The following is a 14,045-nucleotide window of genomic DNA, read 5'->3' on the forward strand; positions in this document are numbered from 1 at the left end:
TCAACGAATAAATAAATAAATGTATTGAATAGAAAGACTAGATATTATCAAAAATCAAGATACCGATTTTTTTGCTACAACATCATCTTCAATCTCTTGAAGCGTAGCACTAGAGTAAAGATCAGCAGTTTATATGAACGACCAAGAAGCGTTATAGATGGAAGCCGTGACGGCTTCTAGCCACTGGCTTTGTCAAGGCTATGAACCGCTAATTGGGGAGGGGCTTGTCTAGGCCAATCATAGACGTTCACCTTGATAGGTCACGGCCTCTAACTATAACGGTGCTCAACAATTACTAGTAGTTCTGTGAACAGTAGACCTCACGCAGTATTCTCATCCACAAGTACCTGATTAAAACTATAGACCTTATGGAAATACAGCAATAGACTGGCTTCTCCACACATCTGTGTAATCACTTGTCAGCTGATTTATGATGAATAATCCTATAGTTTGATTTTTACTCCAATATTGGCGTATGAAGGATGTTCCTTTTCCCTTTTATATTATCCTTGAAATGCAAAATTTCCAAAAACCTTTTATATACGTCGACGCGCAATCAAAAAAGGAACATACCTGTCAAATTTCATGAAAATCTATTACTGCATTTCGCCGAAATGCGCAACATAAAAACATATGAACATTTAAACATTTAAACATTAAGAGAAATGCCAAACTGTCGACTTGAATCTTGGACCTCACTTCGCTCGGTCAACTATGATACTGCTGTTCTCTACTGTAGTTCCAGTTTACCAGAGATTCATAGTAATGTAAAAACTGAAACCGGTACCTCGATTTTCAATAAATTTGTGGTTTGACAATATCTAGTATTTTCATTGGATTCACACCATGAACAGATATGCTGTGGAATTTCTCCATATATTATCAAGGTGAAATGAAAAAAAGGTTGTCAGTTGCAAATATTTACTGACGATCTTTTTTCATTCCAAATTTTTATTCAAGTTGTATAAATTAATATTAACAATGATTGTTTCAAATGAAACTTCGAAAGCTCTATCATATCATATAAATTATACAGTGGTTTAATAGGAAATTGAAATGAGAGGAATAATATCCAAATTGAATGCAAATATGTGAAGACAATAGAAAAATATGAGAGCTGACGCTATGTGAGAGCAGTTTATAAGCGATAAACAACTATGCAATATGGAGAAGAGAGATGTGAATATGGAACATGATTAATGGTTGTGGAACTGAATATTCCATAACGAGCATAAAGGAGCAGATAGTTATCTTCTTTCTTGTTTATCACGTGACACGGATGCATAATGTAATGTTGAATATTTCATGAAAAGTGAGACAAACTCGTGGACATGTATGGAATTGCACTGTTGGAAAATAATCATGTATTTAGGTTATTGGAGTTTCATACGCTCTACAATAATATTGGATAACAACTGCAAAGCTAGTAGGGTCTACTTTATAACGGCGGAATTTAATTAACATTGTTGCAGATATCCTTGTCCATCATTCGACAGAGCAGATAGGTCTATCCTTTTCTAGCTCCGCAATGCCCTAATAGACATTTTTTTTGAAAAGAAGCAGAATTAGATGGATTTGGAACAAACTTCTCTTGCATGAGTTTCTTCCAGGATTTTTTGGAAGAATAATCTTGATAAATTCAATAAATATATTCGACTTGAACTCTTAGATCCCTTCTCCTTCACGACCTGTAATTCTTGTCTATTTCTTATGAGAATAATGTGACGTTCCGAAAACAATATACTTTTCCTACAGATACCCTGAAAAGTGACCATTTGTGCACTGATTGCAGGCCTCAAAGAATCACTTTTCCGCTCTAGTGCGCAAAGTATTACTTTGCGTACTCTTAATACTTTGCGTATTATCTTGCAGCTGTTGACATTGTTGGCGTGTATTTTGAATGTGAATTTGTTCTATCTATATTTTTTCTGATTTTCAAATGAATAAAAATGAGAACTCATTGAATTATACATTTATAATATTATTAATTATTCATTATTTCAAATAATATTTTTTTCATTCATAAATTGGTTGAAAAATTATCCATAAATTAAGATTAACTCGAAATTATTCAAATTTTCAAATTAATTAGATTAATTTAATTTTTAATTTGAATAAATTGTCGATTACTAATTTTCAGTTGGATTATCAAGTTTAAAATAAATTAAAGCTGTTATTAATAACAAAATTATGCAGACAAACATTTGATAGATTTCAGCCATCATTTTACCCATAATCAACCACTTTTCATATTCAATGGTAACTGTAGGAAAAATTTAATGTGAAATACGTGCGCAAAGTTCCTCTGCTGCACTCAAGAAACCATTCCGCCCTCGCCTTTCGGTGCAGCAAACTGTCACTTTGCGCACTAGTTGCACAAATAACTATTTCTGCTGTCTCCATGGAGATAAAAACCTTATCAAAAACAAAGCTCATGTTTACCCCACCTAGTAAATTATCAGGCGCTGATATATTGGTCAAGTTATTTTATTTTCATGTTAATGTATTGTTTTTAAAATTGCTTGCTCAATGTGTGTTATGAGGGCGATAATGGGATTCAGATCCTGGTGCCCTCAAATATGTAAATTTTCAAATAAATAAAATAATTGTAATGCATCCAATGATTTGAATTCAGACAAGTGCACAGTTTTTAATCTTGATCATCTTGAGAATGTTGATAATTGAAACCGAGATTTATTATATTTATTTACATTTATGATTTGTTAGAATGGACTGAAACAGTAGTCTACAAAAGTACAGTATTTTATACTCTACTGTATTATTATAGAGTACTACAACCAGTTTATCAAATAATATCTTTCTCAGACTAATACCAATTGAAATTTTTGAATGTCGTGGGGTGACTCAACTTTGGTGAAGAAGAATATTCTTATTTGGCTCATAGATAGACTCAGAATATATTAGCTTCCCTATCAAGCCACAATTCAAACATTCCAAATACCTAAGAGAGAAAGTATAAAGTTTATCAAATAATATGTCTCTCAGATCAATATCAGTATATATTTCTGGATGTCGAGAGATAATATCCATTTTTGAGAAGAATTATTGGGGAAAAGGCTTATAGATAGACTCAGAATATATCAGCTTCCCTATCAAGCCACAATTCAAACATTTCAAATACCAAAGAGAGCAAGTTTAAAGTTTATCAAATAATATGTTTCTCAGATCAATATCAGTAGATATTTCTGGATGTTGAGAGATAATATTCATTTTTGAGAAGAATTATTGGGGAAAAGGCTTATAGATAGACTCAGAATATATTAGCTTCCCTATCAAGCCACAATTCAAACATTCCAAATACCCAAGAGAGCAAGTTTAAAGTTTATCAAATAATATGTTTCTCAGATCAATATCAGTAGATTTTTCTGGATGTTGAGAGATAATATTCATTTTTGAGAAGAATTATTGGGGAAAAGGCTTATAGATAGACTCAGAATATATCAGCTTCCCTATCAAGCCACAATTCAAACATTTCAAATACCAAAGAGAGCAAGTTTAAAGTTTATCAAATAATATGTCTCTCAGATCAATATCAGTAGATATTTCTGGATGTTGAGAGATAATATTCATTTTTGAGAAGAATTATTGGGGAAAAGGCTTATAGATAGACTCAGAATATATTAGCTTCCCTATCAAGCCACAATTCAAACATTCCAAATACCCAAGAGAGCAAGTTTAAAGTTTATCAAATAATATGTTTCTCAGATCAATATCAGTAGATTTTTCTGGATGTTGAGAGATAATATTCATTTTTGAGAAGAATTATTGGGGAAAAGGCTTATAGATAGACTCAGAATATATTAGCTTCCCTATCTAGCCACAATTCAAACATTTCAAATACCCAAGAGGGAAACTATAAATTTTATCAAATAATATGTTTCTCGGATTAATATTAGTAGATATTTCTGGATGTCGAGAGATAATATTCATTTTTGAGAAGAATTGGGGAAGAGGCTTATAGATAGACTCAGAATATATCAGCTTCCCTATCAAGCCACAATTCAAACATTCCAAATACCCAAGAGAACAAGTTCAAAGTTTATCAAATAATATGTTTCTCAGATCAATATCAGTAGATATTTCTGGATGTTGAGAGATAATATTCATTTTTGAGAAGAATTCTTATTATGCTACAATTCAAACATTTCAGATACTCAAGAGAGCAAGTCTATAGTCTATCGAACAATATGTTTCTCATACCGATATCAGTGGATATCTGAATTTCGTGAGATAATATTCAACTTTGAGAATATTTTTTGACGAAAGAACTTTTATATTAACTTATATAATATATCAACCCCGTTATTATGCTACTATTTAAACATTCCGAACACCCAATTATATATCTCTTTTCTGTATAGGGCTACTTCTAATATAAATATAAAGATAAATAAAAATCTCAGTACACTTTTTGAATCATTTTATCACAACATGTTTCAACATTGATGCTAAATAGCTTTAATGTTAAAACATGTTGTGATAAAATAATTCAAAAAGGGTACTAAAAAATTTTTATTTTTCTTTATATTTACCCAATTATATACTTTGGATGGACTCATTTATAATATAACTCCGTTACTCAAACATTTTGAGCACCCAATATACTTTCAAAGAGCATTTGTGTAGCTCTATGGAGTGAAATACCAAAACACCTGTTTGATTCACATTCCAAAACTGTGAGGATCACGTGATCATTCATGAACCCACCAACTCAATTCCATTCTCACTTAGAAATTAAAAATATAGAATATGCAAACTTGTTTACATTGACAATATAATACAGTGAACATCGAAGGCAAGGCAGTAGAAGTTGTTGACCATATTTCAGTACAGCGTTAAAATAGACGACATTTAGTTTAGATACGACATCGACAATATATATATTTGTAGCAATATATAGATTATATATTTATCACAGAAGGCGACAGCACATTCACACAGCAACACCCATATGATATATATGTGTATATAAACTTGAAGCTAGCCCTAAAACTACATATAGGTTCGGTTATGTTGGGATGTTGTAAATCGGAAACTAATCAACCCCCGGTTTTTTCTGTAGTAAAAATGACACAGGCACTACATTCACTCTGCACACTCTTATGTTAACACTTGGATGTCGCTTGGAGGACTGACTACAGCTAACTGCCTGTTTCCGAAACGCGCCGCCTAGAAGCGCTAGTACCTCTCTCCCTTAACCGACCACCCTTAACCGAACCATCCCCCCCCCCTACGACACGCAACTGACGAACAGACGACGTCTGACACCCTGGCCCCCCCAGGGGGTGGAGCCCCCCCCCACACAACAGACACACACACACAGCTTTCAGTATGATAAGCCCGTTCAATTTGTTATGAAGTAATAAAGTGGAAGGCTTGCTTTGCATACACTGGGATACGCTGCTGCTTCCCAAAGGTCAAATTGGCCACAACAATGCACGGATTCTTTGAATAGTTTGCGGTTTACGGCTTGTTTAATGAGGCGAGCGTTGGATGTGGAACAAAAAATTGAGTCATATCGTCACTACTTTTCAATTTTGAGCTACTAATTTCCTCCATTTCTTCAGAATAGTGATTATCTTCATGGAGAGATTCATCTCATCGCACAGATAAGAGAAGCGTCATGTTTTCTTCGAAACCTTGAACTGCCATTTTCACTTACCTTGCCCTATTACCATAGGTAAGGAAAGTATTGATTTCCAAAAAAAAATTGAGGTACCCCAATTTCTATACGTTTCAAGGTCTCCTGAGTCCAAAAAATTGGTTTTTGGCGAATATGGCGAAAATAATGTCAAAAACAGAGGTTTTCACGATTTTCTCAAAAACGGCTCCAACGATTTTGATCAAACTCATACCTGAAATAGTCATTGATGAGTTCTATCAACTGCCATAGGTCACATATCTGTAGAAATTTCAGAAGCTCTGCCCCATCTATGCAAAGTTTGATTTTAGATTTCCAATTAACAGGATTCAGATACAATTTGAACGAGAAATTTTAAGTGGGAAAGATTGAGCATTGAAATATCTACAATTAAAGTTCAGTATCATTTTCACCTAATATTGACAATAAGCTCGAAATTCGAGGAAATGTGATTATTCAAATGCAAACTTAATGAGAGAGGCAACAGGCAACTGTTGATTCTGTTTAATCATTTACTGGAAGAGATAGCAGAATAATTAATTGATCTCGCCAATTTTAAATCTGTGTGAAGTTCTACGATCGTCCATTAGCTGTTGACCAATGAAGGTTGAGATCCACTGCCATTGGCCGAGACTGGACATGACCATAATTGGAATACGTGTCTAGTCTCGGCCAATGACAGTAGAGCTCAAGTGTCTAGTCTCGGCCAATGACAGTAGAGCTCAATCTTCATTAGTCAACAACTAACAGCCAAATTCGAGGATTCAATCACAGGCCTACTATACAAGTAGTATTTAAATATGCTGCTACTTAATGTTTAAGCTTCCAGATTGCTAGATATTGATAATCGAACAGCCGGAACCAGTATCTCAAATTAGTGATTCTTGGACTTTTGCAGTCCTCATGAATATTAACGGAAATCGACAAACATCATCATGTTTAATCTAATAGAGTTAATAAGGACGGTAAAAAATCGTACGTCCAAACATCGATGTGTGTGTACACATGAACTTGGATCTACAACTGGTTTCTCTTCATCTTACAAATCTCACTGAAGTCATATTGGAAAACTTATAACTTTATCTACCTTTACCGAATTCTTGTTAAATATTATTTGTTAATATGTTGTGAAACATAACTGGATTAGTGTGGCTTATTTGTGAGTTAATTTCTGTTAATTGAGAACCTAATCTCAACTTATCTTAACAGTATTTTTGTATTGCAATTATCGCTGTAAATGAACCCACTCTCAAAATGAGATTCATCAACCATAAAACGTGAATGAGAAGCATTTTGTAATGAAGACAATGGCGGTCCATCAATCTTCATTCATAAATTATGTTGTTGAACGGAGTCGCGATAACTTTGCACAAACTTTGTCACTAAGAGACAACTTGCTCCAGTTTGTTCTTGGATGAGTGAGTGATGCTCACTTGAGAAGTCTTCATAGAAAATTCTATATTATGACGGAGGAATAAGTCTGACTGACGGATCACCCACACAGTAAACACGTCATATGCCGTGATGAATTTATTTGTTCTGCGAATGAGACATATAGTTACGTATAATAACCTGAAGACAAAACCAAATTAGTCCTTACTTCACCTCAGTATGACACAATAATGTAACACTCTACTCAAAAAGAGGGAGAAAGTGTGTGTAGAAGAGAGCATGAATGATAAAGAATGCCAAAATCTTAAAGTTGAAATAAAATAGGCGCAGCAAGCCACGCCTCCCAGCTCCCAACACTCTCTTCTGATTGGAGGATTGGAACGCCTACTGGTGTAGTTCTCAATTCTGCCGGTAGGTGGCTCCAGTTACAGGGTTATATCTGTAAACTTCAGAACATTTCTGAGACTAAGAATAAACATGCACTGGAACCGTATTCAACCGATCCGTTCGGCCGATAATTCGGCCGAATATGCTCTTCCATTGGAACCGTTTACGTCAGCCTAGTTGCCAATTATTGAATTAACTACTATCATGACCACCAATGGTCAAAACTGACTGGTCAGTACACACTCAAAAAATATGCTCCAGGGTTAACTCGGCTATTTTCTCTCTGCGAGTGCTCAAAAACACATTGAGCTTCAAAGCCCTAATGGTGGTATATTACGGTTATCTTTTTCCTTTCCTCAAGTATGGCATAACCCTTTGGGGAAGATCAAAATTCTTCATCCAAGTATTTAGATCTCAGAAAAAAGCATTAAGAGTTATTTTTGGTAAGCCCCCCCAATATCCCTGTCGAGAACTATTCCTGAGTAGCAGGATACTTACACTGCCGTCACTGTATATCTTGGAGATCTGTTCATACGTTCACAAAAACCTACCAAACTTCACCCGCAATAATGAAATCCACAGTTACAATACAAGGCACTCAGCCTCCCTATCAGTGGCTGCTCATAGAACCGCCATGTTTGAAAAATCTCCGCAATATATGGGCCCAAAAATATATAATAGATTACCTCAGGATATTAGAGACATGGCGGACTTACGAAGATTCAGAGGAATGTTAAAGAGGTTGTTACTTGAAAGGCCATACTATTCTGTGGATGAGTTTCTGCAGGAGTGATATATTATTGTTCCTTGTCTTTGATTCTTCCCAGGTCCTTGTACATAGGTAATCTTGACTAACTGCGTTTTTATATATACTGTGTATATATATATATATATATATATATATATATATATATAATATATATATATATTTATTTATTTATTAATATTTCATGTGACTATTGTATAATTACAGTATTTTAATGTATCATGATATGTGTTGAGAACCTCCTTTAGGTTGCTCTTTTTGACTTATCCCCAGTCTGATTATTCAGATGTTTGGGATGAAATAAAAATAATAATAAAATAACATTTTTCATAAACAATGATTATGTTGAGATTTTGAAAATTGAATAAACAAATATTCACGAAGTTAATTATTCATTACAATAATTTTACCTTCAATATTACTTTGAACATCACGAAGATGATATCTTTTATTTGTCTCGCATATCCCACAATGGAACATGCTATTGAACCAAACTTATCAACTTTTCATTGTCCATAGTTACAACTTTAAAAAACAGAACAATTTTACAAAAACAAACAAGACTGTGTGAAACAATTTTAGGTTAGGAACACTTTGTTGTCTCAGCTCGACTAGTTAGTTCGGCCGGATAGAGCCGGGAAATCACATTCAATCGAAAAATTGATCGGCCGGAGACGGCTGTATGAACCTGTTACAATGGACGAGCACCTATCCATTTCTTTGTTGGGGGATCGTTCGGTCGCGTTCGGTAGTTTTCGGCTGATGCTAGTTCGGACGAAAACGGTTCTAGTGGACGGCCCACCAAACTCCTGATTGCACCTTAGTAGGTTTCTCAGCATTATTATAATTTAGGCGAGTCATCCGACATAGAAATCGAACAGGCTTAGTACAATGAAGTCTTCTATTTCTATGAGAAGTAATTGGAAGCCGATGATTCTACATCAATATGGAGATTATAAGGCGGAAAAATATCAACATCCTTTTGTATGTGAATCAGTGTAAAGGAATGGTGCAAGAAAATTATAAATAATTGCAAAGATTGGTACAAATCACTTAAATAATTTGTAGAAAAGAATCAGGGCCCGGAAGCATAGAGAATGATCTGCGATCCCATGGGTTTTTATATCTATAACTACATCACTTATCTTGAAAATCCAATAGAAACCTATAGGATCGCAGATCGCAGATATTTCTCTGTGTGGCTGGGTCATAAGAGCAAATACTGTAGCAGATTTTAAAGAGATTTGGGAAACTAAGTATAGAGAGGTTCATGTTATAATGAAAGTATTTGATTAACGTTGGTGTTGCTATCCTTGTCTATCATTCGACAAAGCAGATAGCGAATGTATCAAATCATAGAGTTGCGTATCAAGAGATGATACTGGATCATGTGTTGTGATACTGTATCATATAGTGGTGATACTTTATCAAGTTGAGATGATACTGTATAATATTGGTTTGATACTGTATCATATTGCTTTGATACTGTATCATATTATGGCGATACTGTATCTTGTTGTGGTTGTTCGTGTTCTTGTTCTAAAGTAAGGTCCACTTTATAATGGCAGTATTTGATTAACAACAAAAAGAAATCCTATCTTGTGAAGTTTTTGAAATCCTATCTTGTGGATAGATACCAGACTGTGAAAAATGATTGTGAGGGCTCTCAGGTGCTTTCTGAATGGCAGCTGGTTAAGCGAGGGGTTCCTCAGGGCTCCATACTTGGGCCTACATTGTTTAATATATTTATCAACGACCTGCCCTACAATGTTGATGATAAATTGGTGTTGTATGCTGACGACACAACAATCTTACTTGAAGGAAACAACTATCAAGATGCCATGGAGAAGGCTAAGATTGTCATGCAGCAGCTCAATGGATGGTTTTATGATAATTCCTTGAAGCTTAATCAAAGCAAGACAAATTTTATTAAGTTCTCTATGAGAGGTAATGAAAATTATCCAGCTATTGTGGAATGGGAGTGGCCTGCTACTGATATGACAAAGTCTCTGGGGATTGAATTGCAAGCAAACTTGAAATGGGATGGTCACATAGAAAAACTCCAGAAAAGGCTTTACCATGCTCTCTTTGCTCTGAGGACTGTTAAGTCGAATTCAAATCTCAAGACAGCTCTAAAGGTTTACCATGGGAATTGTCTTTCACTCATTAGATATAGTATTTTGTTTTGGGGGGTGGAAGAATTCATTTGAACACAAACTTAAAAATGCAGAAAAAATCACTTCGGATTTTGAGGGGAGTGGGTCCATCTTTCTCCTGTAAGACCATATTCAAGGCACTCCGACTACTTACAGTTCCAGCGATATACTTCCTTGAAGTTGTTTCGTTTGTGTTCAAAAACAAAAATATTTTCAATGTTAAAAGAATTTGTCATACTTATGAAACACGAGGTAAAAATACAGGATTATTCCTGTTCCCTATCCATAGACTGACTCTTCTCGAAAAGGGTCCGTATTATTCAGGACTCAAGTGTTTTAATTGCATTCCAGAGGATATAAGGCTGTGTAGCAGCTATAAGTTATTCGTATCAAAGATAATTAGGACATTGGTAGAGGCTTGTCCTTATACCATTGAGGAGTGGTTTAGAGCATTCATGTGACTCCAATCTTAAAATGACATGTTTGCCACTTGAGCACTGTGCATTTGTGGCTTCACACAACAAAAATATAATAATAATAACATTGGTGTTGCTATCCTTGTCTAGTATTTGACAAAACGGATAGCGCTATCCTTTCCTCCGTTACGTTGCCAGATCGTTTCTCAACAAAGTAGAAATTTAATTAATCAACAAAATATTTGATCTCAATTATGAAAATGTATTATTCATTACTCGAAAAATATTTTCTCCTGGCGAATGAAATTTAATTGATTATCTCAAACAAGAATGAACAGTGTTAACTTTAAATCAGATATACCGGTATCAGCTATCCTATACAGAAGGCGGTGCAAAGGCAGAGAGAGGACTTCTATATCGAGACTGTTCTCCCATCTTTCTCCACTGTCACTATAAAGGTGCGTACAGATATACGCGCCGCGAACATGAGCAATTCACTTTTAATCAGCTGATTATATCTGTATTTTTACAGAAACAGTAAGATACAGATATAAAATGATGCCAAGCTTTTTATATCTGTATCTTACCGTTTCTGTAAAAATACAGATATAGTCAGCTGATTAAAAGTGAATTCCTCATGTTCGCGGCGCGTATATCTGTACGCACCTTTACGTGCACCACACTATACTACTACATCCAGAAACAAAACCGTAACAAAATCGTAACTTTTCAAGAGAATTTGGAGTCTGATAAGGTGCAAGAGCTCGATTATACAGAGATGTACAAAGCAGAAGTTTCCTTCATCTCACATGAAACTAGTGAGGGAACAAGATCAAATATAGGAAACTCATACGAGAATCAGCAAACTAGGTGCAGGAACATAAGACGTGAGAGAAGCAACCATCAAGCGGAAAAAAGTTAATGGGATTTCGGTCTGTAGGCAAGCCAAGCCACAAATTGCAATTGCTCAAGTTTCAGAGCTATCGAGTCGTTTGAGATGCCGATTCGGGAAGAGGTTGGTGTCTTTGATGCGAAGAAAGGAACAGAGAACATCGAGAAATTGGAGAGAATTGATGGAAGAAATACGAAAGTAAAATGAGGCAGATCTTCTCAGAGATGGATAGGGATCGAGCGTCTCTCCGAGACAGTGTAAAAGAGAGAGTTGGACATAGGTAGGGAAAGAGAGAGTGAGAGTGAAAGAGACATAGGTAGAGGAAGAGAGAGTGAGAGAGACAGAGACATAGGTGGAGAGAGAGTGGGAAAGAGTAACAGAAATAGAGAGATAGAAAGAGAGTACTTCTGAGTGGAGAAGTACGAGAGGGTAGAGAGGCATGAGGGAATAAAGCGAGGAAGATCCTGTCAAACGAGAGAGAGAGAGTGAGAAAGAGAGATAGAGCGAGTGAGAGTAAGTGAGAGAAAGAACTCTCACCGGAACCGACAGAATACAGTAAAAACTCAATCATCCTCGACGCAGCAACCGAATCAGCATCTGAAGCGCGGTAGAGCAGGCAATTTTCCCTCAAGTATCCGATACCTTGCAGTCGTGGAATTTGATTAGAGATGAGAACGATCTTATCGGATGTCTTTCAGCGACGACCTGATTGCGGTGTAAGGAATCGAAGCCAGATATTATTGAGTCAGATGAAAAGACAACACTCCAGCGAGATGGTAATCTGATATGATAATCGAATATTTTAGATGAAGTTGAAGGGGAAAAGGAAACGTCAATTTATTTTTCCGCAGCACCAGTTGTCAAGCTCAGCTTGGTAGTAATCAGCTAAGCACAATGTTAATCAAAGTTTTCATCTAAACAAAGATTTGATTTGAATGTTAATAATGCTCACTCACTTATCAAAATAAGCAGAGGAAAATTGCAAAATAATGAAAAGTGATCACTACTATAGCATAGATGGTGAAAGTACAAAAGCGGGTTATACTTTTATCATGTGAATGTGTGTGGAAAACTTCTATCAAATTAACTCTGGAACGATATAGACGGCTAAACCCATATAGATGATAATGATAGATGATATTGATAGCTCTTAGGCGGGATGCACACCGGAGAAACGCATTTCGTGAAGCCCTCTTTCATGAAACTTGTTTCATGCAATCCGTTTCACTCGCGCATGCATACAAAAGAAACGTTCCCTGCTTAATCTTATCAGTCGATTGCGAGCAACTTTCGTTTCACGTTTCCTGAAACTTTTTTCACGAAACGCATTTCTCCGGTGTGCATCCCGCCACATTCAACTTGAGTCAAGATAAGGCCCGCCGCAAAGTAGACCCACACTAACCCATGCCGTGGGATGCTTTGTAAACCATTGCTAGGCTTCTCCAGACATTTGTGTAATGATAATAATAAATGAAATGGATAATCCACTTGTCAGCTAATTGATTATGGATAATTCTATAGCAATGGTTCACAAAGCATCCCACGGCGTGGGGTTGCTTTTCGTGGATTAGCGTGGGTCTACTTTGCGGCGGACCTGAGGACTCCTCATACCTAGCTTAGCGTAGCTCGAAATACGTGTTCGGTGTTCGGGAGAGATGGGGAACATGATTTTTCCACAAATTCACGATGAGAGTAAAGACGTCATACTTCTGACAAAGATTGAAGTAATTGGTCTACGCCATCCATGATAGTTTTATCATAATTATAACACCTATTTAGCGACGGAAAAGAGTATCCATGAGTATATTTTCATCAAGAAAAAGAAACTACATACAGTGGGACGAACACATCTGGTTGCACAAGTCTGGTTGCATAGGTCATCACAAGGCGAAGTGTATCAGAATCAATCCAGCGAAATAGAGTGCTGTGCATATGACTAGAAATAGGATTTCGGAAAAATTCGGAGAGAGCGTTGAAAAAATAAGAATGACTGATGATACCACAGTAGTGGTGCGGTGGAGGGGGGAGCTGTGACAAGCTGTAAGAGTGGAAAAAGAAGGGAGGGGGAGATGACGTCTAGTAGAAGGCGCACAACCTGTTGATCGCGGTTTATTTTTTTAGAAGTTTGTAGGGCGGGCGGAAATGAGGTTATCCGTGTCCCTGGGCGATGTCACTTAAAGCAACAAGTCAACCGACGTTTGGCCCAAAGCTGTTAAGTCGCAGTTGATCCCTGGGAATCTAGAACACTCTCGGGGATCCAATATGGCCGGCTCAAAAGAACGCAATCCTCGGCTGGGTCGCCCGAAAGCAATTGATCTCACTTGACAGGGCTGGGTCTGCTATGTCAAAAAGTATACAGATCCCAAGATAAGAA

At 36.3% G+C, this 14,045-nt stretch overlaps 1 protein-coding gene across 2 annotated transcripts in view; it reads right to left on the bottom strand.

The window, feature by feature from the left end:
- The window catches only part of LOC111064328, a 272,951-nt gene that overhangs the window by 171,791 nt on the left and 87,115 nt on the right, over nt 1-14,045 (bottom strand). The window contains exon 1 of one of the 2 annotated variants that reach the window (XM_039433772.1): nt 4,787-5,130. The exons of the other annotated variant lie outside the window; for it this stretch is intronic. The gene's annotated coding sequence lies outside the window, so the exon portion shown is untranslated. Of the gene's footprint in view, nt 1-4,786; nt 5,131-14,045 lie in introns of those variants that run through there. 2 annotated transcript variants of the gene reach the window in all.

This window comes from Nilaparvata lugens, chromosome 8 (genome assembly GCF_014356525.2).
Source record: "Nilaparvata lugens isolate BPH chromosome 8, ASM1435652v1, whole genome shotgun sequence".
Lineage (NCBI taxonomy): Eukaryota > Metazoa > Arthropoda > Insecta > Hemiptera > Delphacidae > Nilaparvata > Nilaparvata lugens.